We start from the raw sequence: 27721 nt of genomic DNA, 5'->3' as shown, positions 1-27721 counted from the left end.
TAAAGCAACTAATCAGGAAAAAAAGACTAGCGACAAATGTTGCGACTGGTCTTATTTTGCACTTTTGGAGATAGACAACGCGTGTATCACTCCTGCACCAGGCCCCTCCTCCATCTAAAAAGTATTCTCTTGCTTGTGAAAATACAACAAACTTACAAAGATAAGTTTTTGTAATTCTAAAAAATGTTCATGCAAAAATATTTGTTCATTAATTATGCAAATTAAGCAAGGACATAATCTACCCCCAGCGGTCCTGTGGGAAACATTATACCATTTTAGTAACATTACAACAAAAAACATGCACCTGGGGATGAGTTGATTGGAAACATTAAATTGGCCCTAGTGTGTGAATGCTGTCTCCGTTTGACCTGTGGTGACGTAGCGACTTGTCCATGGTGTACACCGTCTTCTGCCCGAACGCAGCTGAGATATGCTCCAGCATCCCCCGCATTCCCGAAAGGGACAAGCGGTAGAAAATGGATGGATGATTGTTTTCTTTAAAAGTTAGTGATGCAACAATAACCAAACAGTAATTTTTGTACTCTATTTATGTGCCTTCTTCTGAACACTGCAGTAATAAACTCCACTTTGCTGCAGTCTTTTCTTGCTGCCCTTGGTGTCCAATAAAGTGTCACCTTTTGGAATCACACACAGGAGAGTAGAGATGGGCAATACGGCCTTAAATTAATATGGCGATAGATTTTACGGCCGCTTGCGATAATGTACAAACCCCGTTTCCATAGGAGTTGGGAAATTGTGTTAGATGTAAATATAAAACGGAATACAATTATTTGCAAATCCTTTTCAACCCATATTCAGTTAATATGCTACAAAGACAACATATTTGATGTTCAAACTGATAAAAAAAAGTTGAGGAATGCTCATCAAACACTTATTTGGAATATCCCACAGGTGTGCAGGCTAATTGGGAACAGGTGGGTGCCATGATTGAGCGTTTTTTGGGAAGCTGTTTTTATACCCAGTCTTTCACAAGAATGGATGGGGCGAGGTACACCACTTTGTCCACAACTGCGTGAGTAAATAGTCAAACAGTTTAAGAACAACATTTCTCAAAGTGTATTTGCAAGAAATTTAGGGATTTCAACATCTATCATCAAAAGGTTCAGAGAATCTGGAGAAATCACTCCACGTAAGCGGCATGGCCGGAAACAACAATTGAATGACTGTGACCTTCGATCCATCAGACGGCACTGTATCAAAAACAAACATCAATCTCTAAAGGATATCACCACATGGGCTCAGGAACACGTCAGAAAACCACTGTCACTAAATACTGTTTGTCGCTAGATCTGAAAGTGCAAGTTAAAGCTCTACTATGCAAAGCAAAAGCCATTTATGAACAACATCCAGAAACGCCGTCGGCTTCTCAGGGCCCGAGATCATCTAAGATGGATTGATGCAAAGTGGAAAAGTGTTCTGTGGTCTGACGAGTCCACATTTCAAATTGTTTTTGGAAATATTCGACATCGTGTCATCCGGACCAGAGGGGAAGCGAACCATCCAGACTGTTAGACGCAAAGTTCAAAAGCCAGCATCTGTGATGGTATGGGGGTGCATTAGTGCCCAAGGCATGGGTAACTTACACATCTGTAAAGGCAGCATTAATTCTGAAAGGTACATACAGGTTTTGGAACAACATATGCTGCCATTTAAGCGCCGTCTCTTTCATGGACGCCCCTGCTTATTTCAGCAAGACAATGCCAAGCCACATTCAGCACGTGTTACAACAGCGTGGCTTCGTAAAAAAAAGAGCACAGGTACTTTCCTGGCCCGCCTGCAGTACAGACCTGTCTCCCATTGAAAATGTGTGGCACATTATGAAGCGTAAAATACGACTGAAGCTCTACATGAAACAAGAATGGGAAAGAATTCCACTTTCAAAGCTTCAACAATTAGTTTCCTCAGTTTCCAAACGTTTATTGAGTGTTGTTAAAAGAAAAGGTGATGTAACACAGTGGTGAACATGCCCTTTCCCAACTACTTTGGCACGTGTTGCAGCCATGAAATTCTAAGTTAATTATTATTTGCAAAGAAAAAATAAAGTTTATGAGTTTGAACATCAAATATGTTGTCTTTGTAGTGCATTCAATTGAATATGGGTTGAAAATGATTTGCAAATCATTGTATTCAGTTTATTTTTACATCTAACACAATTTCCCAACTCATATGGAAACGGGGTTTGTATACCAACATATTTTGTATGTACTGTAAAAGATAATGAAAACATTTCCATCCATCCATCTTCTTCCTGTATCCGAAGTCGGGATGCGGGAGCAGCAACCTAAGCAGAGAAGCCCACACTTCTCTCTCCATAGCATTCCATGTTAAGATTTCAAAATTCGTTGAAACGGCTCCTAATTTAGCAGTTGACATTTACAGTCACATTGCTTCATTTCCAGTTGTATTGTTTTCTCAAAACTATTAATCTACTTGTTAATATATCTGATTACTTCCTGTTAAAACGTGGTTCTATCTAGACTTTTGTTAAAGTGTCATAAACACTTGTTTTTTTGTTGTTTGGATACTTCACATTAGTTTTGGGTGATAAAACAAATTTTGGTATCGATCCAATATCAATGCTGATACTTTATATTTTGAAGGCCATTGAATAGTTACATTTGTTGATCAGAATTATGAATCAGACAAAATAAGAGGATTGTGATGTTTAGGATCGGATAGGATACACAATTATTCATCCCTAAATGGGGAAATGATGTTAGCATACTAGTCCGGTGTCAAAAAAGTAACAACCATAGTAACATCCCAAACTTTTAGTTTCATCGTCACACGCTCCGGATTTTGCATGTACGTTGTGGCCTATTAACCATTTTTCCTATTATATTTTTATGATCGTTAAAAGCCATAATCGAAATTGAGATTAATTGTCCAGCCCGATTATTAACTGATACTATATTTGGAATCAGTACTGTGGATATGTTTGTATCAATACACCCACCCTTGTTTATATTCAAGAGCGCCAGCCAAGCGGTTAGCTATATTTGTGTATTCTCTTATTTTAGCTATGGTTTACCTATTCCTTGTCCGTTAGTCCTCCAGTGATAATACTATACAATGCCATGGAGGTGAGGATTAGTGCTTTAAAGGCAGCTTTGCACTGTTGAGGGACATTAGCCATTAGTTGATGAGTGAGCACGCTACATTACGTTGAGGACTCGGTGGTTGGTTTGTGGCTGTCAAATTTGCTGGACAGGGCTAGAAGAATGCGTCAACATGCATTATCATGATATGATTGTACTAAAAGCTCTATTGTCTGCCAAATTGATATCATATCTATATTGTGCAACCCCACAGGAGAGTCAATATATTCCATTGTCCCTGAGGAATATCGAATACACAGATCCCAAACAGAGGCAAGCTGAGCTGGTACCGAGCAGTGAGAACATGGCATTATTGGTTATTTTGGCCAAAAAGAGATATAAACAGATCTTTATTTAGCAATGATTAAAAGCTGCACTCCACGATCAATCTATATTTAGCAAATAGCTTTCATCTCAGTTAGCTTTCTACCCAAAGTGGCACAAACAATGTGCTCCTAATGTTGTGATATAACGGTTGACCGATGACAAAGGCCTGTATGAGTTTATGGGTTTTCAAATCCCGCCAATCACTTTCTGGCCTTATTTAGAGCTTGTCTAGACTTGAGAACTCACTGACCTTATTAATATTTACACCTCATTTCTTTTAATAACAAAGATGGCAGTGTGTCACTAAACCTCGCTATTGGACTTCTTGCCCTGACACAGTTTAACATTTACTCATACCAGTGCTTGGCTCCACGTTTCAAGCGGTGCATGACAAAATGGGTCACTTTTAATACTTAGTCTAATACAAGCTGAGAGGGATTCCAGCGTAGCAGGGCATTGGAATGCATTGTACAGACTGTAGAGGGGGTGGAGAGAGGGCTGTTTATACTGTCATCTGCAGACTTCCTCTAAACTGAGGTTACAATAGTGATATTTTAAACAGGACTGAGACTAGACAGATTATGGCAGAGAGTAAGAATACTTTTTCTTTATTTCTGCTCAGTGCAGACAATTGAAAGCATTCTCTATATAATGTACAATCTGGACAAAAATATACTGTGGTGATCAATGGTAGAAAGTGACAGATTGTATGGCAGTGGTGTCAAGAGCACAGCCACATTCCAGCTCAACAGACTTCCTCAAGCATCCAGGAGTGACAGCTGGCACTAGGTGTTGCTTTTATGACACAACAGAATTAAAACGGGTCAGAGGGAGGTCACGTGCCGCTTCACAGGTAAACATACCTAAATAAAGAACGTAAACTATTAAAAAAATATGATTCCCAAATACACATGCAAGGCATCAATATAGTTTTTCCCCTTTGTGAAGTACATCTTAAACACTGGACTAGGGATGGAGCAATAAATATTAAATTATATACGCGGTAAAACTCCCTAAGGTTATAGTATAACCGTTTTAAATTGAAATGGAAAAACCGTGATTGACAACCGCACTTTGGTAAGCTCATGGACTGACTCGTGCCAGCTTGCAAGCTTACAGGTGAAACACTCGAAAATAGGGAATACCGTTCAAAGGTTGGTTTAATCCAGCAATTAGATTTGCGAGGTTTAGAACATCCAAATCCATTACATCAAAAGAAGGCTTGAAGTATCTTGTGAGGATTATGACTTACACCTTAAAGGCCTACTGAAACCCACTACTACCGACCACGCAGTCTGATAGTTTATATATCAATGATGAAATATTACATTGCAACACATGCCAAAACAGCCTTTTTAGTTTACTGAATTGCAAATTTAAATTTCCCGCAAAGTGTCGTGTTGAAAACGTCGCGGTATGATGACGTGTGCGTTTGACGTCTCGGGTTGTAGCGGACATTATTTTCCAGCCCGATCCAAGCTATAAGTAGTCTGCTTTAATCGCACAATAATACACTATTCTGGACATCTGTGATGCTGAATCTTTTGCAATTTGTTCAATTAATAATGGAGACATCAAAGTAGAAAGATGGAGGTGGGAAGCTTTAAGCCTATTGGCAACAAAAACACAGCCAGTGTTTCCTTGTTTAAAATTCCCGAATATGAAGCTTTACAATGGATCAGAGCGGTCAAGTGAACATGGATCCAGACTACATGTCAACCGGCAGTTTTCGGTGAGAAAATTGTGGTAATAAGTCGCCTCTTACCGGAGACATCAGCGGAGATTCCGTCCTGCTGCAGCTGCCGTGACTTCCCTCAGAGACTCTGGCGTCAACACACCCGTGGCCACACCCTTCCGACTTTCAGGTACTATTTAATCTCACTAAAACACTAGCAAAACAATAGGCGGATAAGGGCTTTTCCAGAATTATCCTAGAAAATGTGTCTAATAACATCTGAATCGCTGCCACTGCAATCGCCTTTTTTTTCTTTTTTTTTCCCCAAGACTTCACTCTAAACGTCCTCATCCACGAATCTTTCATCCTCGCTCAAATTAATGGGGGAATTGTCGCTTTCTCCGTCCGAATAGCTCTAGCTACTGCTGGCTATGATTGTAAACAATGTGAGAATGTGAGGAGCCCTACAACCGGTGACGTCACGCGTACATCGTCTGCTACTTCCGGTAAAGGCAAGGCTTTATTAGCGACCAAAAGTTGCACATTTTATCGTCGATGTTCTCTACTAAATCCTTTCAGCAAAAATATGGGAATATGGCGAAATGATCAAGTATGACACATAGAACGGACCTGCTATCCCCGTTTAAATAAGAACATCTAATTTCAGTAGGCCTTTAAAGGCCTACTGAAACCCACTACGCAATCTGATAGTGTTTATATATATGATGAAATATTAACATTGCAACACATGCCAATACGGCCTTTTTAGTTTACTAAATTACAATTTCAAATTTCCCGGGAGTTTCGTCTTCGAAACGTCGTGTAATGATGACGTGTACGCAAGACGTCACGGGTTTTTAGGAAGTATGAGCGCTGCGCACACACAGCTAAATGTCGTCTGCTTTAACGGCATAATTATACAGTTTTTTAAACATCTGTGTTGCTGAATCTTTTGAAATTTGTTCAATTAATATTGGAGAAGTCACAGTAGAAAGATGGAGTTGGGAAGCTTTAGCCCAATGGTTCCCAAACTTTTGCAGGCTGGCGCCCCCTTGGCTCCCCAATGAATTCCTAGCGAACTTCTGACTTCGACTTCGGACTGCCGCCCCCCTACCGCCCCCTTCTTCCTCACCGCCCCCCCAGATCTTTCCGCCCACTTTGGGAACCACTGCTTTAGCCTTTAGCCACACAAACACACGGTGATTCCTTGTTTAAAATTCCTGGAGAAGAAACTTTCCTATGGATCAGAGCGCGGTCAAGAGAACATGGATCCCGACCACATGTCAACCAGCAGGTTTCGGTGAGAAAATTGTGGTTAAAAAGTCAGTTCTTACCGGAGAAAAGCTGAGCTTGTGCCGTCTATAGCTGCCGTTGACTCCCCTGAGACACTGCGCGCCAAGACACCCATGGAGACACCCTTCAGACTATCAAGTAATATTAAAAACTCACTAAAACACTAGCAACACAATAGAAAGATAAGGGATTTCCCAAAATTTTCCTAGTAAATGAGTCAAAAAACATGGGAATCTGTCCAAATGCAAATCGCGTTTTTTTTTTTACTTGTTTTTTTTCTAGTCAATATCCTCAAACACAAATCTTTCATCCTTGCTCAAATTAATGGGGAAATTGTCGTTTTCTCGGTCCGAATAGCACTTTTTGTTGGAGGCTCCCAAAAACAATGTGAATATGTGAGGAGCCATCAACATGTGACGTCATCTGCGACTTCCGGTAGAGGCAGGGCTTTTCTCTTAGCACCGAAAGTTGCGAACTTTATCGTGGATGTTCTCTACTAAATCCTTTTAGCAAAAATATGTCAATATAGTAAAATGATCAAGTATGACACATAGAATGGACCTGCTATCCCCGTTTGAATAAGAAAATCTCATTTCAGTAGGCCTTTAAGAAAACCTAAAATGGAAAGTCTCAGAAAAGTTTGTGTTTTCAAAAACTATATGCCACAATCAATTATATATATAAGTATAAATATATATAACAAATAAAGGTTTAAAATATTTAATTTTGCATGAATTGAGTTTATATCACATTGGTTTCAAATTTGAAATTGAATTGCTGTCATCAATGAGCATTTTCACAAAATTCAAAATTTTTATGTTTACCTGTGATTGCCAACATGGAACAAGAGACAATTTCTTTCCCCATTAAGAAACAACATACTCCAATCTAAATGGGAAAGGGATAATACTTGTATAGGGCTTTTCTACCTTCAAGGTTCTCAAAGCGCTTTGACACTATTTCCACATTCACATACTGATCGCAAGAGCTGCCATGCAAGGCGCTAACCACAACCCATCAAGAGCAAGGGTCTTAAGTGTCATGCTCAAGGACACAATGGACGTGACCAGAATACCGGAAGCCGGGGATTGAACCAGGAACCCTCAGGTTCCTGGCACGGCCATTCTACCAACCGAGCCACGCAGTCCCCGTCTAAACGTATACAGTATAAACACATTGTTGTCTAAACGTATACAGTATAAACACATTGTTGTCTGAGCAACTTAGCAATTAAATGGTGCACATTGAACCTACAAGCTCTCTTAGAACAGAGTGATTGTTCTACACACAATGGAATACGAGACGCAGGTGTTTTACGGTGCGTTGAAGGGCTCGCTGAAATATATATGTAAAAAAAAGATAGACTTTGTTTCACACTTTTAAATAAATACTAGTGCTACACTACAAACCAATATTTGAAATAAGAGCCATGACATTTAAACAGATTCAATACTAAGACTAAAACATTATCAGTGAAGCATAAATATATAACATGGATAAAATGTGTGTAATTGTTTAAGTACATTTTGATATATTCGATTGCAAAGTTTGACTTATTGCTCATATCTGCTGTTTGTAGGAAGATCTAGGCCCCTTGTGTACAACAGCCATCTTGGCATGGTTGACTACAACTTTTTTCCCCACTTCCTGGAAGAAGTCATGTGACGGAATACAAGCAATAGAGCCCTTTTAAGGCGTAGGCCCCGTTTACACAAAGGTTGTCCAGGGTAAATCACACCTAACCTTATCTGTGTCCACACACGACAATGCCATTGTTGCACCCAGCACGCCGGCGCAACGCGACTTAGTATGCATGCCCTGGGGGGGGGGGGGGGGGGGGGGGGGGTGTATCTGCTCTCCACTAGATGACTTTACTTCACTGTGAGGTTATTTAAAATATCTATACTGTAAATAGTTTGCTGTGCATTTTACATTTGTTCGCAAGCTTTTAAATTAAAAAGGTATCGCTTTAGAACAATATTCAGTGTTGTGGTATTTCAATGAACTAGAATCCAGTGTGCTTTGGGGCCCTATTGTAGTGAATCACACCGGAGACATGATAAATTAATCAAATCCTTAATCAACATGAGAAAGTACACAATGCGATAAAGAACCTTTTACAACAATTACAACATGTAACCGAGACAGAGAATACACAAAGTATTGTTGTTGTGGGTTGATTCCGCCGTTGGGGAATTCTTTCATGAGATATGGTGTCAGAGGATAAACTGGGTCACCCCAAAGAAAAACAGGGAGCAGCTCTTCATCTTCCAGCAGTTGTTTGGGACACGAGGGGATGGTTCCATCTTTCAGCTGCACGCCGCCTGGTCATTTCACCGTCACATCCATGAAGCAATAATTGTAGTCACACAGCTGCTATCACGACCACATCCATGGGAAGAAGGGACGATGTTTATCGATAAATAGACTCACAGCTGACCCGGACATTTGAAAGTCCTCTTGCCGTCTGAGAAGTGTTGTATCCGAAATAGCCCGTTGCCTTCTCTTAAGGTATTGACTTTTGATTTCCAAAAGCGCCTGTACATGTAAAAGCAGAAACACAGGCATGTCTGGATGATCCGCCTCCATCTTTGTTATGAAGCTGCCTGTGGCGCATTATTTCTAATGTCTTTTCTTGTGTGGAGCGCGGTCTTTCTGGCGTCACTTCCTCTCCGAACTCACTTTGTAAACGATCAATGAGTCCATACAAAGCTGAGTGGCAGAGACTTAAAGAATTACACGACTGACTTACCCGTATAAAAATTTGTCCTTGGAGGGGGACCTTAAACGCTGGTTTAGTGTGGCTAAAACGGGGCTTAGGCTAAATAATTATTCGTTTAAGGTGTTATACGACTTAGTGTAGACATGGCCTTGGTGGAGCAGCAAGCTAGCAATAAAGTCGAGGAAACAGTGCAGGCGCAGTCCTATCAAACATTGACAGTGCACAACAGCAGTTAATGCAAAACAAAACCACCCTGGATGGCAGATCATTAACTTTCAGAAATCCAAAAAGGTGGGGCGTGCATGAATACACCCCCACACTTCTACTATTAACAGACACTTGGTGAAAAGGAATCGGGGAATTGTTTATGTAAAGCAGTGGGTCGGAAACCTTTTTGGCTGAGAGAGCCATGAAAGCCAAATATTTCAAGATGTATTTCTGTGAGAGCCATATAATATTTTTTACCATTTAATACAACAAAATGCGTGCATTTTTAAGTGAGACCAACATTTTTAGAGTATAATAAAAGTTAACTAATAATAAATATAATACTTCTTACCATTAATGTGACATCTTGAACACGTGCGATAGAAAACGGATGGTTGGATTAAAATGCACGAGTATGTTTTATAATTTGAACGTTATTTTTAACACTGACTACCAGCGGAATTATTACTTATCATGTTAAAGGCCTACTGAAACCCACTACTACCGACCACGCAGTCTGACAGTTTATATATCAATGATGAAATATTAACATTGCAACACATGCCAATACGGCCGGTTTAGTTTAGTAAATTACAATTTTAAATTTCCCGCGGAGTTTCTTGTTGAAAACGTCACGGAATGACGCGTGCGCGTGACGTCTCGGGTTGTAGGGGACATATTAGCCCAGCACCACACAAGGCTAAAGGTAGTCTCTTTTCATCGAATAATTACACAGTAATTTGGACATCTGTGTCGCTGAATCTTTTGCAATTTGTTCAATTAACAATGGAGACTATAAAGAATAATGCTGTTGGTGGAAAGTGGTGGATTGCAGCTGCCTTTAGCACCAAAACACAGCCTGTGTTTCTATGTTTGTTGTGAAGCTTTAACACAGAGCGGTCCAGCGAACATGTTTCTTTACGTCAACCAGCAAGTTTTTGGATGGCAAAATTGTGATTATTAAGTCGACTCTTACCGGAGACTGCAGTGGATTATGGGACTTCCTCCTACAGCTCAAAAAGGCAGCTGTGATCTTGGCTCCTCGGCTTCTCTCGGAGACACTGGCGTTTACCGCAGCCATCAGACTTTCAGGTATGACTTTACAATCTCACTAAAACACTATTGAAACAATAAGCAGATAAGGGATCTTCCAGAATTATCCTAGTAAATGTGTCTTATTACATCTGAAACGGTCCCACTGCCGCCTGCAGCCGTCGCTTTTTCTTTTTGTGCTTTACTCCATGCAGCTGCCGTGACTACCCTCAGAGACTCTGGCGTCAAGACACCCGTGGCCACACCCTTCCGACTTCAGGTACTGTTTAATCTCACTAAAACACTAGCAACACAACAGCAGATAAGGGATTTTCCAGAATTATCGTAGTAAATGTGTCTAAAAACATCTGAATGCTCTCACTGCCCTTGCCTTTTTTTTTCTTTTTTCTAGTCCTTCACTATCAATATCCTTATCCACAAATCTTTCATCCCCGCTCAAATTAATGTGGAAATGGTCGCTTTCTCGGTCCGAATAGCTCTTGCTGCTGGAGGCTCACATTATAAACAATGTGAGGATGTGAGGAGCACTACAACCCGTGACGTCACGCGCACATCGTCTGCTACTTCCGGTAAAGACAAGGCTTTTTTATTAGCGACCAAAAGTTGCGAACTTTATCGTGGATGTTCGCTACTAAATCCTTTCAGCAAAAATATGGCAATATCGCGAAATGATCAAGTATGACACATAGAATGGACCTGCTATCCCTGTTTGAAAAAGAAAATCTCATTTCAGAAGCCCCTTAAGCAATGTCAACTAAGAGTTATCTGAGAGCCGGATGCGGTCATCAAAAGAGCCACATCTGGCTCTAGAGCCATAGGTTCCCTACCCCTGATGTAAAGAGTCTGTTGCTCCACTTCCCATAGAAGGCAGTTTTTGTAGTATCAGAGTGAAAGCTCAGCGCACACAGAAAACTTTCTGGAATACCAATGACTTCACATACTGTGAGCAGACACTGAGTGCATACAGCTTCTTCAAGGAAAGAGAGCTATTAGGAAATAGCCATATTAAAAAAAGAATGCCCTTGTTTTTCCCTCTCGATCAATTTCTCATTTACTCAAAGGAACTTAAAGAAATGCAAAAACAAAGATTAGATTACATTTAATTGCATGCTGACTATTTGGTTTTCATAACGACAAGTCAACCACAGGGCTGACAACTTGGAACATTAGACACTAGAGGCTAAAGCATTGAACAACTGGAGACTATAGCAGTAACTGCTAATGGCAATGTGAAGCATGCTCGATATGACTAGTTTCATCAGCTGATACAGTAGTGTACACAAGGAGGACAGCACATAAAACCTCAGGGTCTCATTTTGTAACTCGATTGTTGACAGATGTTATGGAAGACAGTTGGACGTTTTGAGCACTGTGTCCCAATAGAAATGTGAATTGGCAGCCAAAATTCACCCAGCTTTTTCACAGTAATTCAACCCATGTTTGTCTTGTAGCGCATCAGTCTCCTTTTAAATAATTAATTACTTCTTTGTTTGATGGCCTTGGGTGCGGCAACACTGCCTGCTCTACCAATTCTTGTAGTTATCAAAGCGGCAGCAAAAGAACCCCCAAAAAGAACTTTGACCTGTGCTACCTGACATGGTTACACTTACTTTAACTTAGAAGCCTGACTGAGCAACAAATAGACAATACTTTGGCCATGCTTTAAAGGGGAACATTATCACAATTTCTGAAGGGTTAAAACCAATAAAAATCAGTTCCTAGTGACTTATTTTATTTTTTTAAGTTTTTCTCAAAATTTTACCCATCACGCAATATCCCGAAAAACGGCTTCAAAGTAATATCCACCCATCCATTATCCTGTGACGTCACAGCATGACCACACAGAAACAAACATGGCAGATAGCACAGAAAGGTATAGCGATATTAGCTAGGATTCAGACTCGGATTTCAGCGCCGTAAGCGATTCAACAGATTACGCATGTATTGAAACGGATGGTGGAGTGTGGAGGCAGGTAGCGAAAACGAAATTGAAGAAGAAACAAGCTATTGAGCCATATCACGACAGACAGCGGCACGGGAGGAAGCGAGGACGAATTCGGCGATCGCCTTTTAACCAACGATTGGTATGAGTTTGTTTGGCATTAAATGTGGGTGGAGGGAAAGGCTGGAGGCAAATATAGCTACAAATCAGGCATTATGATGCAATATGTACACACAGCTATCCTAAATAGCATGTTAGCATCGATTAGCTTGCAGTCATGCCGTGACCAAATGTCTTATTAGCACACTCCACATAAGTCAATAACATCAACAAAACTCACCTTAGTGAGTGGTCAGTGGTTCAGTGGTCTATTTTCCAATATTGCAGATTTCTTTGACTTTATCGTTGGAAATGCATCTGCTTTGAGTGTTGCAGGATATCCACACATTCTGGCCATCTGTGTCGTAGCATAGCTGTCTTCGGTAAAGTGTGCGGAACAAACGAGGGACTTTCGCATCTTTTGGCCACTGTGTGCAACTTGAATCAGTCTCTGTTCGTGTTGTTATACCCTCCGACAACACACCGACGAGGCATGATGTCTCCAAGGTACGGGAAAACAGTAAAAAAAAACGGAAAACAACATAGCTGAATTGACTTGGTGAGTGTAATAAGATTGAGAAAATGGCGGATCGCTTAATGTTGTGACGTCACAGGTGAAAGGTCATCGCTCCGACAGGCTATCAATTGTAAGGCGTTTTAAATCGCCAAATTCACCCTTTTAGAGTTCGGAAATCAGTTAAAAAAACATATGGTCTTTTTTCTGCAACATCAAGGTATATACCGACGCTTACATAGGTCTGGTGATAATGTTCCCCTTTAAAGGGACTGCCCTCACTTATAATCAATTCCCCACAGGACTCCAACATGTGCTAAGTGACTAGAAGCCTCTCAATAAAGCCATTAGGAGCAGGTGGTTAAGAGTGGCAGCAAGTTAAATGGAGTAAGCCAGTTAGCCTTTGAGGGGGGGGGGGGGGGGGGGGGGGGGGAGCCGCCAGAATAGGACGTGCGGCCATTGAGGGTGCTGTTTTCCCAAATGGGCCAAGGGGAAATGGGTTACAATCTGTTTTCAACTTGGCAGCGACACATCCTGCTGTTATGAAAACAGGCTGCCTGGTGGCCAGCGTTGTTAGGGTGATGCTGTGAGGGGAAGAGGGGACGACCAAGTATCAATCAAAAACAAGTGTTTGTATCACGCTAACATTAAGATACTATGGAGGGGGGAGGGGGAGCATACCAGTCCTATTGTCTACACACCATCTAACACTCTCAGGCGTGGCACTGGAAGATGGTGGGGGTGGGTTTTTTTTATGCTGTGGATTAACTGGTGCAACAGGACGGAGAAGCAGCTGTTACTGCTAACCAAGGGAAATTATATGGATGAAAGATACTACCATTGATAAAAGTAGTTTTGGTCAGACACAGGTTTAAAGCCACAAGGGTGTCATCATTGCGACCACTAATTTGGGCGTGGGATTCTTCAGTATGAGAGCGCTTCAACCTTCTGGTCTAGTTCACTTGGTCAGTGGTGCACACGAAACTCAAACACTGATAAGGACCAAACCAACCGGTCCAGCAATGGTTCTAAATGAACCCCGGATGTGTTTGGCTGTTAAGTTAAACAAAACCAACCGTGGGAAAAAAATTCCCTGTTGCACACTTTCAGGACGGTGCGTGTTTTGCCAAAACACCGGTCTAAAGGCCTACTGAAATTAGATTTTCTTATTTAAACGGGGATAGCAGGTCCATTCTTTGTGTCATACTTGATAATTTCGTGATATTGCCATATTTTTGCTGAAAGGATTTAGTAGAGAACATAGACGATAAAATTTGCAACTTTTGGTCGCTAATAAAAAAGCCTTGTCTTTACCGGAAGTAGCAGACGATGTGCACGTGACGTCTGTGGTGTGAGGGCTCTTCACATCCTCACATTGTTTATAATGTGAGCCACCAGCAGTAAGAGCACTTCGGACCGAGAAAGCGACAATTTCCCCATTAATTTGAGCGATATTGATAGTGGCTGAGGATATTGAAAGTGAAGGACTAGAAAAAAGGAAAAAAAAAAAAGGCGAGGGCAGTGAGAGCATTCAGATGTTTTTAGACACATTTACTAGGATAATTTTGGAAAATCCCTTATCTGCTATTGTGTTGCAAGTGTTTTAGTGAGATTAAATAGTACCTGAAGTCGGAAGGGTGAGGCCACGGGTGTCTTGACGCCAGAGTCTCTGAGGGAAGTCACGGCAGTTGCATGGACGGCGCAAGCTCCGCTGATGTCTCCGGTAAGAGGAGACTTTATACCACAATTTTCTCACCGAAAACTGCCGGTTGACATGTAGTCGGGATCCATGTTCGCTTGACCGCTCTGATCCATAATAAAACTTCATCTTCGGGAATTTTAAACAAGGCTTAAAGCTTCCTACCTCCATCTTTCTACTTTGACTTCTCCATTATTAAATGAATTGCAAAAGATTCAGCAACACAGATGTCCAGAATACTGTGTAATTATGCGATTAAAGCAGACTACTTATAGCTTGGATCGGGCTGGAAAATAATGTCCGCTACAACCGGTGACGTCAAACGCACGCGTCATCATACCACGACGTTTTCAACACGACACTTAGCGGGAAATTTAAAATTGCAATTTAGTAAACTAACTTGCATTGGCATGTGTTGCAATGTTAATATTTCATCATTGATATATAAACTATCAGACTGCGTGGTCGCTAGTAGTGGGTTTCAGTAGGCCTTTAAACTTGAGATCAAGATGTGGCTTCTGGAAGATGCGCTTTCTAAGATACTATTCCTCACCAGTATGACTGAAAATAAACCAGTTTTTCCTATTTACCATTATCACTGTAGGACTGAAGGAAAAGGAATGGCTAAGCATGCTTCACACACACACAGAGCAGGACAACTAAAAAAGTTAACCGCTAACGCTTTAATGTAAAGTAGGGGTGAGCAATCCAGATGTCAATACTATCTATACTTAGTATAGTGTCAGTGAATGAACTATGCCAAAGTGATTGGATCAATATTTATATTTTTCTTGGTTTTAATACAAAATAGTTTTTTGGGGTTTTTGTTCACAAAGTCAGGGAGTAAATAAGGCTCTCGATACAAGAGGGTTTTGAGGGCGAAACCAAAATTATTTAAATTGGTGCTAATAGTAGTTTTTGATTTTTTTTAGTTATTGTCCACTAGCCACTTGTTTTTAATGTATGCAGAATCATCTGATTTACTAGCAAATTCTAAACTGAATAATATAAGCTTTATAAAAATGTGTTTAGTTAGTTGCTATTTTAAAATTATCATATCGGGACTCAAAATCAGGCCAAAAATGTAGATCCTATACCTTATAGATCAGTATTTAATCTTGTTCACTTTGAGGCCCGGGGCCCACTCAAATTTTAACACTGAATTAGTAATCCTACTCATGATTTTAATCATATTCAATAATTCTGTCTAACTTAACTAAAGTTTGCAATCTTGTTAAATGATAAGCATGTGTTAATCACAAATATTATTTAAATAAATAAATGATAAATGGGTTGTACTTGTATAGCGCTTTTCTACCTTCAGGGTACTCAAAGCGCTTTGACACTACTTCCACATTCACCCATTCACACACTGATGGAGGGAGCTGGCATGCAAGGCGCCAACCAGCACCCATCAGGAGCAAGGGTGAAGTGTCTTGCTCAGGACACAACAGACGTGACGAGGTTATTCAACACAAAAACTTTAGGTTAAGGTCAGGCTAATTAGAAGAATGAGTATTCTAACCAAATATCCGGCATAAAAAGGACTCAAATAACTGACGGAAAAATACAATTACTGTATATACGATTATGTAATGCAAAAACAATTCTAAATTGGTAATGAACATGTTTCTTAATCAAAATGGCAACATTTAAGTGCAAATGAAAATACAGCTTACTTAACTGACAGGCAAGTTAAGACCTTTTTAAACAAAAGAGCGGAGTAACAAACTACAACATAAGGAGATGTAATAACAGGTCATATGCAAAAAGATTCGGCGTGAGGAACACTATCGTGACATGACAACATAAGTGTCGGTCAAACGTTCGCAGCGCATTTTGAAATTTTAGTTTTTCAACAGTATTAAATGGCAGCATGGTTTTGGCAATGTATTAACCACACTTTCTATTAGTGCACAATATGTTGCAATGTTTTGTTGACACTGACATGGTCACCAGACACAAAGTTCGTGTGGACTGTCAAGTGGCTGTGTTTGAAATGGGCGTGCAGGTTTGTTGTATTTGAGAACATTTGGCAAACTGACTCCTCGGTGTTGATAGGCTCATCTTGTTCCAAAGGTTTAAACCAATGGTTCCCAAACTTTTGCAGGCCGGCGCCCCCTTGGCTCCCCAGTGAATTCCTAGCGCCCCCTCACCCCCACAGACACATATGGAAACAAACACCTCTTTCTTGATATTTGGTATGCTAAAATTTGAAAAGAGAAATGTTAAACACAAATGTGTATTTCACAAATAAAACCCAATTTACGTATTCATTTTCTTCCATTTACTCACAGAATATGGTGGCGGACGTGATCTAAGGCACGCCACCCACACAATGACACACGCGCGAACACGCATAAACACACACACACACACACACACACACACACACACACACACACACGTACACACACGTACACACACGTACAAAGTCATATACATTCGTAACAATATATATCAGTGAATGCACCACCCTATCCAGCTCAACACAACACGGCGCGTTCTGGCGAGTCCCCAATTTCATGTTGACTTGAACTCAAGATGATGTTGACCGCCAGAATGCGGTTTTTATTATAAGATACAATTCTGAACATTACAAGCTTGAAATTACAAACCTGAGCTTTTGCTTTTGTAGTCTATGCTGTCGGATCTGACAGGGCCAGAGCGGCATGTTGTAACCGGACCCTGATGCGTCGCCCACTGACTCGTCCTGCTGCACGTGTTGTGTACAAATCGTCAAACAAACGTTCGAACTTCTGACTTCGACTTCGGACTGCCGCCCCCCTACCGCCCCCTTCTTCCTCACCGCCCCCCCAGATCTTTCCACCGCCCCAGGGGTACCGCCCACTATGGGAACCACTGAAATATTCCCCCATTGGGGACAGCACGGTGAAACAGGGGTTAGTGCATGTGCCTCACAATATGAAGGTCGTGAGGAGTCCTGGGTTCAATCCCGGGCTCGGGATTTTTCTGTGTGGAGTTTGCATGTTGACTGCTCTGGTTCCCTCCGGGTACTCCGGGTTCCTCCCACTTCCAAAAACATGCACCTGGGGAAAGGTTGATTGGCAACACTAAATTGGCCCTAGTGTGTAAATGAGAGTTTTTTTATTTTTTTATTTTAAAAATGTTTTTTCTTTGTCATGAAAACGGGAAGTTTTTGGGGTTGGTGCACTAATTGTAAGTGTATTTTGTGTTTTTTATGTTGATTTAATAAAAAAATAAATATAAAAAATTTTATAATAAAAAAATAAATAAAATTAAAAATTCTTCTGCGGCCCGGTACCAATCGAGCCGCGGCCCAGGTTAAATTACTTATCAAATATCAGCCGAGGCTTAGTATAGACAAAAAGGGAGTCAGGACTCAAGAATAGTAGCCCACTCCATGTCAAAAGGATGCTTCTTGTAAAACTCTCGAGTGAATTATATGATGCAGGCATACCAAATCAGAGGGAAGGACACTGTGCTGTGGGCAACACACCTAATTCTTATAGCCCAGCAGTTTTCAAACTGGAAGCGCTAGAAGACTTCTAGCCTCACACTCTGACTGCCGCCAGTGAAACTGAAGGAGGTGGCGAGGGAAAGAAGTTAAGTCTTCCTGGCCCAGGCTTGGAAAAGCAGTTGATAATGGATGCTGGGATTTTGACAGCCTCAGCAAAGTATAACAAAACAGCCAACTGACCGCATTGATGCAGACAGATCGTCAATATGTTACTGGAGAGAAAAGGGCCTGATCAGTTACTCCGCCCATGACTCCAAAGAGGAAACTGAGGCCATTCAATCCAAATCTTGACACCCTGCATCTCTCATCATCACACTCCTGACACTGAGTAAGATACTTATAGTATTCACTATATCAGCTGAGCGCAACAATTTAGCCTTGATACTTAATTTTGGTATTCCCGTAGTAGCAAAGGCGATCCAATACAAGAACTGCACCAAAAGTCCAACCATGACAGAAAACCTTACACATTAAGAGAAACTTTTTTGTAAAGTAGGTTTCTTAAAATATAAACAGTTGTTGATTTACTCATAATTAAGGTATACTTTACTCAGTCTTACAGTGATAGGCGGACTGAGAGCCTTAAAAGTGCAGTGCCAGCATTCACCACTTAATCCTAATAAGTAGGGAAGTACTAACTGTAAAACCATAGCTGAGAGCTTGGGCTGCTGTGTGGTCACACCAGGTTTCAACAGCAAACATACAACGCTGCAATATGAATGCTAAACCGACAGTAGTATAGAAACCGGTGAAGGATTGAATTGGGATTGTATAATGTACAGACCAGCATTGTTCCCAGCAACCTGACGGTGTTTCCTTTGTTTTCTCAGGCATAAAAGATAGTAGGAAGTGTTTCATGTGGCAGATACATGTGGGACTGAGGCCACATTTAGGAAACGACAATGCTGTAAACACATTTGTGTTTTTTAAAGTTCCGCATACAGACCACCACCTTTTTATAAGTTCTCACTTTTCCCCTAGTGTGCCCAAATTATGTATGGTCACCAATTGTTAAATGAGGGTGTATTTAATAAAGGTCTTGAAAGGGCACGTGATTTCACAATGCATTGTGGGGGCTGTGTAGCCATTGTTGCTGGACATGGCTTTACTCAACCAGCAGTATTGTGAGAGCAACAAACTGCTTAAAATAAATTGTACAAAAGAAAAAAAAAAAAAAATCAAGGTAGTGTACCAAAACAAACCGGACCCTGCTCCAATGGCTTGCAAACTTAAAAAAATAAAATTGGTGGAATTGATCCATATCACCACGTCCAATAGACGAGATTTGAGCTAGCTGCTGAACACGTCCCGTTTCTTGGTCGTCAACGAAGTCAGTTTTTATACAGGTGAAACATTTTCGAATCCCATGTAAAAGGCTTGCAGACAAACCATCTTTGAGTGTGTCATCAAGACCTTGGAATTCTCCATCAGAAAAAAAAAAAGATGGTCGTCTTTTAACAGGTAAGTCAACAAGACTTGTCACTGTGTCCCCTGGAGAAATTTGTTCCAAACTAAACACACTTCAAGTCCGAAATACACTGTACATTAATGTGGAAAATATATAAAGTCTTCCTAGTTATTGATCTGTTAATAGGAATATTCCTTTTTTGCCCAAATACTGTACAGTATTCGTAACCTCAGAAATAGCTTAGCTAACATCCTACTAAATGCTGTAGGTGCAACATAATAAAACAGGCTTTGATTCAAACTTACCAATGTGAAAAGGCGGTGAACACACCAACATGTACCAGGTTATAGCGTTAAAACTCATGTTTGATCATCTCACTTGGCTTTGCTTCTACGCTAAAGAGACAAATCTTACCAAATTTTCCCTGAAACGATCATGACAACCATTGGCAGTTAATGATGTTGCACGTTTGAGCCATGATTTGAACTTGTGAAAGAAAAGAACAAAACTTTAGCACAGAGTCCTGCATTCAGACACCAACAAAAACCACAATGCTGTTTCCATGTCACACTTCAAAGCCCTATACTTCCTTAGTCGTATAGACCAGTGTTTTTTTTATTAAATCAACTTAAAAAACACAAAATACCCCCCCGCGGGACTAATTATCAAGCATTGACCGGTCCGCAGCTACAAAAAGGTTGGGGACCACTGGTATAGACTGCTTGACAAGGCCAGCTATGTGGTTGTGTGTCAACCCCACTCCCTGACATGTTAAGAGTCGCGTTCAGAAAGCTGAATGCTTGGGCTTTTGGCTCCTTTACCAGTGCCTTCGACTCTCAAATCTGCAGGCAACGTGAATGGGGTGGAAGCAGGCGGGTTATGTACGCACCTCTTTGCATCTTTCACAAATGACTGGCATACTTGTGCCATTTTCAGTGTTTAAACAAGAACCATTTACTTTTTTTTGAAACGCGTGTGACCGTATCAGTATCATTGATGATAGTTTAATGTTTTTAATCTAAACATTGATTCTTAAAAACATTTGCAAAAAATAATTTACTGTTCAAATATATTTTAAATCTATTATCGAACATTATTAATCGATTAAGAATCAGAATAAATAAAACACGATCTGGGTAATTTTTGAACACCCCTTGCGACTGGTTTATCAAATGAACAATTTCACAATGTGACAATTCCAAAATGTGTGTCATGCAGTAAGTACATCTTTAAAAATGACACAGTGACCCACTATTGCAAACTCTACTACTTGGCCACGCCTGAAATACACAGTCTAAATAAACAGTGTCTTCCAAGTTGTCATTGGAGTGGTAAGAAAGCATGACTTTCAGGGAAAGAATTGACTCAATAAAAGAATGGAATTTGGTGAGTGATTCTACTTGGAATTTGACCAGATTTTTATGATTCAAGGCGTTCAGGATCAAGAAGTACACACTCTGTCCAAGATTAAATGTTGGGACGGCACCAACAGGATGATTTAAGCACAAGCAGGCTGCATCACTCTTTAGCTTTCGAGCGTGGGAGGCCCCTGAATTGGGACACAGGATTGTGGCTAAGCAGTTGAAACTATGGCCAACCTGGGAATCCAAAGGGCTTCACACATGCTTTCACGCCACCCAAAACCCTCAGCAGTAGCGGTGTTGACATGTGCGCATGATAATGACCTTTGTGAATCCCAACAGACTCACAAAGCCCCGCCCAACACACCCAGGCATGCCCACAACAATCGATTACATACTAGTCAGGCATTAAAGAAACTCATAAAATATTAGTGCGTTTGCCAGGTTTCAACCTTGAAACCATCAATAAATGGTGCACATTATGACATCCTGTTCATCAACTCACAAGCTTGATTATTTACTGCCAATGAGGTTATGTAATCATTAACAATTGTTTGCCTGTGCACTTACAAGAAACTGCATGGAAGGGGAGTGGATAAGAAGAACCCAATTCATTTTGGTTTCACTTGGCTAGATGGGAGACATGTTTTCTTAAATTTAAGCTAATTATCCATCACCATGTATAATTTGGTCTTTGGAAGAAGCCTACACGTATACCAATAAATACAACTATAATACTGATGACAGGCAAGTAAAGCAGCGCTTTAAAAACTTTAAACACAATTTATCAATCCCTCCAGGATTTCACTGGCTTTTTTGGTGATTTTTTTGGGCCTAAAATGCCTGAAATCACGGCATCTTTTTCATGAAGCCGCTGTAAAAGTTACGATGTGAATCAACTTGTGATTTTATATGTGATTCACGATTTAAGTGTTCCTTGTAATCTTAACCTAAAGAAGTAAGATTTCATCAAGAAATGGAAAAGTATTAATACTGTGTTGATGTTTTACTAGTTTTATACTACACAGACAAATGTAGGCATGAGATTGTATATGTAGGAACCTTTGAGCTCCTTACGATTTGTTCAAATTTAACGCAATTCTCGATTCAAATCAAACCCATTGTAGCAATTTGTTTTTTTGGTACAGAAAACAAAACTTTAAAAACAAGTTACAAACCTCTAAGTTGCGGATGTATAATGCATAAATGCAGCAAGTAATCATGGAGATAACATAAAAAACGACCTTTTAAAAACTGATTCCTAAAAAATTGCACACAAAAAAAAAAATCTGATTTTTTAAACATGATTCGATTTTGAATCTGGGGGAAAAAGAATTACAATTCGGATGTGAATTTATTTTTTGAGTACCTATATTACACATACTTGGGGCTCATTGTCAAATTACTGTACTGTTTTAATCAATCATAAATAGTGATACAGCACTATAATTATAGAAACAAACATCATTAAAAGCTTCCTTATTGTCCACTGTCTGTTCTGTCATTCACAGGTTGCAGACATTCTCCATGTATTGATTGAAACTTTTATTAGTAGATTGTACAGTACAGTACATGCATCCATCCATTTTTTACCGCTTATTCCGTTTTGGGGTCGTGGAGGTCGCTGGTGCCTATCTTATCTACAATCGGGCTGAAGGCGGTGTACACCCTGGACAAGTCGCCACCCCATCGCAGGGCCAACAGAGATGGACAACATACACACTCACATTCAAACACTAGGGCCAATTTAGTGTTGCCAATCAACCTATCCCCAGGTGCATGTCTTTGGAAGTGGGAGGAAGCCTTGGGAACCCACGCATTCACGGGGAGGACATGCAAACTCCACACAGAAAGATCCCGAGCCCGGGATTGAACCCTGACTACTCAGGACCTTCGTATTGTGAGGCAGACACTCTAATCCAGTACAGTACATATTACGTACAATTGACCACTAAATGGTAACACCCGAATACGTTTTTCAACTTGTTTAAGTCGGGGTCCACGTAAATCAATTCATGTTTGTCCACCTTAAACATTCATTTGTGTTCCAACACACACTACAAGCATGTGTGAGCCTTCTATAGCAGTATTTTTTGTTGGTCAATGAGAGATTTATCATCACACTTCAACATCTCTGTTGATTGACAAGTATAGCCTGGTCTTGGGTTAACACTTGGTCAAACAAACCATACTAAACTGGAGTCAATTTTAACCATCGTTACCTTGACAATTCGCGACCTAAGTTTGCTTTACTACCTAAATGATATTGGTCAACTATATATTTTTCAACTCGTCATATTATATGGGTGTTATTGGGAGCCTGTCTGGAACCTTTAAGACAGGGGTCACCAACCTTTTTGAAACCAAGAGCTACTTATTGGGTACTGATTAATGCGAAGGGCTGCCAGTTTGATACACTCTTAAATAAATTGCCAGAAATAGCCAATTTGCTCAATTTACCTTTAATAAATAAACCCGCCTTCCGCCCGATTGTAGCTGAGATAGGCGCCAGCGCCCCCCGCGACCCCAAAAGGGAATAAGCGGTAGAAAGTGGATGGATATATTAAAAATGGCTGTTTCTGTCTGTCATTCCGTCATACATTTGTTTTCCTTTTACAGAAGGTTTTTTGTAGAGAATAAATGATGAAAAAAACACTTAATTGAACGGTTTAAAAGAGGAGAAAACACGAAAATGGAAAATTTAATTTTGAAACATAGTTTATCTTCAATTTCGACTCTTTAAAATAAAAAATTCAACCGAAAAAAAATCAAGAGAAAAACTAGCTAATTCGAATCTTTTAGAAAAAATTAAAAAAATAATTTATGGAACATCATTAGTAATTTTTCCTGATTAAGATTAACTTTAGAATTTTGATGAAATGTTTTAAATAGGTAAAAATCCGCTTTGAAATAAGATTTAAAATTTGATTCTACAGATTTTCTGGATTTGCCAGAATAATTTTTTGGAATTTTAATCTTAATAAGTTTGAAGAAATATTTCACAAATATTCGACGAAAAAACAGAAGCTAAAATGAAGTATTAAATTTAAAAAAAAATTATTCTTTACAATAAAAAAAATTAAAAATTACTTGAACATTGATTTCAATTGTCAGGAAAGAAGAGGAAGGAATTCAAAAGGTAAAAAGGTATATGTGTTTAAAAATCCTAAAATCTTTTTTAAGGTTGTATTTATTCTCACAAATTGACTTTCTGAAAGTTATAAGAAGCAAAGTCAAAAAAAAAAATTAATTTATTTAAACAAGTGAAGACCATCCATCCATCCATTTTCTACCGCTTATTCCCTTTCGGGGTCGCTGGCGCCTGTCTCAGCTACAATCGGGCGGAAGGCAGGGTACACCCTGGACAAGTCGCCACCTCATCGCAGGGCCAACACAGATAGACAACATTCACACTCACATTCACACACTAGGGCCAATTTAGTGTTGCCAATCAACCTATCCCCAGGTGCATGTCTTTGGAAGTGGGAGGAAGCCGGAGTACCCGGAGGGAAACCACGCATTCACGGGGAGAACATGCAAACTCCACACAGAAAGATCCCGAGCCTGGATTTGAACCCAGGACTGCAGGAACTTCGTATTGTGAGGCAGACGCACTAACCCCTCTTTCACCGTGAAGACCAAGTATTTAAAATATTTTCTTGGATTTTCAAATTTTATTTGAGTTTTGTCTCTCTTAGAATTAAACATGTCGAGCAAAGCGAGACCAGCTTGCTAGTAAATAAATAAAATAAAAAAAAATAGAGGCAGCTCACTGGTACGTGCTGCTATTTGAGCTATTTTTAGAACAGGCCAGCAGGCTACTCATCTGGTCCTTACGGGCTACCTGGTGCCAACGGGCACCACATTGGTGACCCCTGACCTAAATTGTATTGGTCAACTATATATTTTTCAACTCGTCATACTATATGGGTGTTATTGGGAGCCTGTCTGGAACCTTTAAGATACCGTATTTCCTTGAATTGACACAGGGCATATAGTATGCGCCTGCTTTGAATTACTGCCGGGTCAAACTCGCTTCCCAAAATAATTAGCACATGCTTAGAATCACCGCCTGGTCAAACTCATGACGTCACGAGTGACACTTCCCCTGTCATCATTTCCAAAATGGAGGAGGCTGATTTCAATACCGGTAATTTGAAATTGCATAAAAGGAAGAAGGTTAAGAGCTATTCAGTAGGATTTAAAGGACTACTGAAACCCACTACTACCGACCACGCAGTCTGATAGTTTATTCATCAATGATGAAATATTAACATTGCAACACATGCCGATACGGCCGGTTTAGTTTGCTAAATTGCAATTTTAAATTTCCTGCGGAGTTTCTTGTTGAAAACGTCGCGGATTGATGACGCGTGCGCGTGACATCACGGACTTTCAGGAAATATTAGTGCAGCACCACTTGCGGCAAAAAGTTGTCTCTTTTCATCGCGCAATTACACAGTATTCTGGATATCTGTGTTGCTGAATCTTTTGCAATTTGTTCAATTAATAATGGAGAAGTCAAAGTAGAAAGATGGAGGTGGGAAGCTTTAGCCTTTAGCCACACAAACACACGGTGATTCCATGTTTAAAATTCCCGGAGGTGAAGCTTTACTATGGATCAGAGCGGTCAAGCGAACATTGTTCCCGACCACTTGTCAACCAGCAAGTTTCGGTGAGAAAATTGTGTTAAAAAGTCGCCTCTTACTGGAGATCTGCGGAGTTTGCGCCGTCCTTGTATCTGCCGTCGACTTCCTTCAGACACTGGCCTCAAGACGCCTAAGGACACACCTCTCCGACTAACAGGTACTATTTTATCTTACTAAAACACGAGCAACACAATATAAAGATATGGGATTTTCCAGAATTATCCTAGTAAATGTGTCTAAAAACATCTGAATACGTCTCAATGCAATCGCCCTTTTTTTTTTTTCTAGTCCTTCGTTATCAATATAATCATCCACAAATCTTTCAGCCTCGCTCAAATTAATGGGGAAATAGTAGTTTTCTCGTTCCGAATAGCTCTAGCTGCTGGAGGCTCTCATTATAAACAATGTGACGTGAGGAGCCCTCACCCTTGTGACGTCATCGTCTGCGACTTCCGGTGAAGGCAAGGCTTTTTTTATCAGCACCAAAAGTTGCGAACTTTATCCTTGATGTTCTCTACTAAATCCTTTCAGCAAAAAATATGGCAATATCGCAAAATGATCAAGTATAACACACAGAATGGACCTGCTATCCCCGTTTAGATGGTAAAATCTCATTTCAGTAGGCCTTTAAGATAATATATAGCGTCTACGCAGCAACCACTGAATTGAATTATATTATATATATATATTATAGTATTATACATTGTATATATAGTGTATATGTATAGGGGTGGGACCTAATAAGTTTACTTCTTCCCACTCCCTTTTGAGCCAATCTTGACATCTACAAAAGATTAGTCACATGTAATGTTTTCAATGCAGGTGCAAAAATAATATATTTATTTTGTATTTTATGTCATTCTTTTGTTTTGTTTGCATGGCTCAAAATAAACCATTCATTCATTCAAGCTTACATCACACAAATTTTTACTGCATGTGTTTGGTAAGTGCCGGAGTGAGAAGAGGTTTTAAAATAATTAGCGCATGCTTACTTTTACCGCATGCCTTTGGTAAGCACGGGAGTGAAAATATGTTTTAATTAGCGCCCGGGCGGCAATTCAAGGAAATACGGTAGTTTGACATTGTTTGTGTGTTAAAGGGAGGATGCCTGGTGGTGGAAGAGGAGTTTTAACAAATACCATTTGTCGCTTGGGACAAACATCCTGTTCGGTTTAGCTGCAGGCCCGGTGTGTGGCAACCTGCTAAAGGCGTTAAAACATGCATAGAATAATAAAATTAAAAGCCACACACCGCAATGGCAGGCTCCCACTTAGCCCACCACAACGCTCCATGTGCGGCTACAACACAGCGAGAAACGCCGCCCTGGTGCACCGTGACACGCTAGCATGTCTATCACCACATCTAGCAAACAGATGCAACGCCTGGAGGCATATCATTTTTGAACCAATTATCTCACAAACACTATGTGTTTGTGAGATAATTGGATAATTGTCCCCAAAACACACATATATGATCATTCTGCTTACTGGGTTTGTGTCATTGACGAAAAGAAGTGTGTCTCGCGCCAGAGACGTCACGACATAAAAAACTGTTCTTACCTCTCAGAAGGAAGAATCAATCAATTTGCTTTGCTGTGGCAAAGAAAGCACACAACAACAAAAAAAAACACCCTCGATATGTCGAAGTGTCTCAGGGGTAACAATAGAGGCGCGTCCACCTCGCTCGGCGTCCTTGCCTCCACGTTGGTTTGAACGGCGGCAAGCTTTCCTCCTTCATAAAGGATGCGGGCGGGGGGGCGAGATATGCAAATTAACCTTCGTCACAGGCCAATCAGAGAAAAGGACCGGTGTATATGCAAATAGTGACGTCATCCACAAGGAGGGCTATCGCGAGATCTGAAGAGGCTTCACCAGATTTTATTATTTTAAAAAGGGCTTCTTTTTTTTTTCTCACCAACAGCCTTATACTAAAATCAAAGAATGTAGGGGCCACTTTATTTATTCATTTATTTTATTTTTTTTTACATATTTTTAATTTTTTTGTGAGTTAAAAAAAAAAGGATTCAAATGACAAAAAAGTTACAATTACGGACACACGCACATTTATATATACATACATGTATGTATATACATACATACATATACATCAAATGCATGTATACCGGTTTGTATGTATGTCAAATTACTCAGT

General features: G+C 40.2%; 1 protein-coding gene across 2 annotated transcripts in view; it reads right to left on the bottom strand.

Moving 5' to 3' along the window:
• Positions 1–27325, bottom strand: part of prr36a (proline rich 36a) — a 62987-nt gene extending 35662 nt beyond the window's left edge. For both annotated transcript variants that reach the window (XM_061911604.1, XM_061911613.1), the window contains exon 1: positions 27130–27325. The gene's annotated coding sequence lies outside the window, so the exon portion shown is untranslated. The remainder of the gene's footprint in view (positions 1–27129) is intronic.
• Positions 27326–27721: the final 396 nt, after the last annotated feature.

The sequence above is a fragment of the Nerophis ophidion genome, linkage group LG01, assembly GCF_033978795.1.
Source record: "Nerophis ophidion isolate RoL-2023_Sa linkage group LG01, RoL_Noph_v1.0, whole genome shotgun sequence".
Lineage (NCBI taxonomy): Eukaryota > Metazoa > Chordata > Actinopteri > Syngnathiformes > Syngnathidae > Nerophis > Nerophis ophidion.
This window is presented reverse-complemented; position numbering and strand designations above follow the sequence as displayed.